The sequence below is a fragment of the Homarus americanus genome, unplaced genomic scaffold, assembly GCF_018991925.1.
Source record: "Homarus americanus isolate GMGI-L3 unplaced genomic scaffold, GMGI_Hamer_2.0 scaffold8807, whole genome shotgun sequence".
In the NCBI taxonomy this organism is placed as follows: domain Eukaryota; kingdom Metazoa; phylum Arthropoda; class Malacostraca; order Decapoda; family Nephropidae; genus Homarus; species Homarus americanus.
This window is the reverse complement of record NW_024723689.1, coordinates 57,947-60,000: the sequence shown is the minus strand read 5'-3', so window position 1 is coordinate 60,000 and position 2,054 is coordinate 57,947.

The window sequence follows — 2,054 nt, the reverse complement described above, 5'->3', positions numbered from 1 at the left end:
TACAAGTAACAAGAGCTCTGAGACGTGTCCTAGACCTGTTTGATTCCTGTTTTGTTATACTGCTGGTCCGTCCAATCACTGTCTTAACCCCTTGAGTGAAACATTACTACTACTACTACTACCAACAACAACAACAACAACAACAACAACAATAATAATAATAAAACTAATAATAATAATAAAAATAATAATAATAACAATAACAATAATAACAATAACAATGACACTGAACCCAAACTGAGATCAAAACCTAACAACCATTACAGCTAAGGTTAATTACCCTAATGACCAATAACAACCTAACAGCCAGGTCGCTAATGTTATCACCTCATTAACTACTAATATTATAAGTGAGGAAAAGTAATTAAGTATCACTGATGTAGGAGACACACACACACACACACACACACACACACACGATTCACTAAATAAACATCACGATACTCTCTCTCTCTCTCTCTCTCTCTCTCTCTCTCTCTCTCTCATAGGACTACCAGGATAAACTAACCCTACTTTCTCTTCACTGTAGAGAGAGAAAGTACAGGCTTTGATCTCGGTCATTAGAAAGTTAGTGGCATTAATGATCGGAAAGGAAAGTCGAGTGAAAGTTTAGATGCTGGAAATGACAGGAGAAAGTTATAGAGAGAAAGTTAGGGTAGTGATGACCGCCAGTGAAAGCATGAAGAGTGGAAGAAAGGAAAGGGGGGAAGAGAAAGTTTTAAGCGTGATGTTGGTCTGAGAGAAAGAACATGAGGTAGAGAAAGTAGTAATATTATGTAGAGAAAGTAGAATAGAAAGATCATAGGATTTGTTTAAGAGAAGAGAAAGTTTTGTTATGGATAAATAGTAAAAAAAAGAAAGAATTTATGGTAGAGTGAAAGTTTAGGGATTGATGACAGAAATACGAGAGAAAGTACCGTTAAATCAAGAGAAAGTTGAATATCAAACAAGATAAGAAAGTACTAAACAAAATCACAGTGGGAAAAAGAGAAAGTAAACTCACCAATAACGATTTTCAGTGGAAAGTAAAAAAAACTACAGAGAAAGGTAAAACATTGACATTCTAAGGAGAAAGTATCACTCCCTTGCAGAGCTTTCCCTGACTACTCTCTCTCTCTCTCTCTCTCTCTCTCTCTCTCTCTCTCTCTCTCTCTCTCTCTCTCTCCTTTATTTACATTCTATGGTAAATAATGACCATCTGGCAACACTTCCTCCCGCTGATGCCATATTGAGATCCTTGATTTTTTTCCCCTTCATCTGAACAAATTTGGTGATTTTCTTTATATTATTATTTATTTGTTATTTATTTGTTATTTATTTGTTATTATTCATTATCCTTCATCCTGTTTCCCCTCACTATCATTGGTTCTTTCCCTCATTTCCCCTCAGTCTCGTATTGCATTATAATTTAGCTCTCCAATTTCTTCATTATTTCCCCTTTATCTCAAATTGTCATTCCTCATCATTATACAGTGTTTCCCCTCACTTTCCTGCCCTCACAATAACGTCCCCTCATTTCCATTCGATTATCTCGAACTATATTTTTTCCCCTCAGCTCTCACAATCATTTCTATCTCTCAGCAATAGTTTCCCCTCACCTCTTACCCTCATTTCCCCTTACCATCAACTACCACACCATCATCCGTTATTACTTCCCCTCATCCCTCTACCCACCCACCACTACCCCTCACCTGCCACCACAACTCCTTACTACCATTTCCCCTCACTCTACCACAATGCTCCCCTCTCTCCCCCTTTCCCTTCCCCCTTTACCCCTCACTTTACCCTTTACAATAACCCCTTTCTGATGACTTCTTAATTTTCCCCTCAGCAACTCCCCTCGGAAGTGACTTGGCTTCACCCAACAGTTTCCCCTTTTGTTGAAGAGGGGAAATAGAAGCCGCACGCTCTATAGAAGACAGAGGGGAAAGCTGTAACGATGGAAACCAGAATACCTGTCCCCTCGAATGACTTCTAAGCTTTCCCCTCTTCTCTTCAGATAGAAAGAAAATCGTGATTATGGGGGAAATAAGAGAGACCCCCTTATCCCCTCA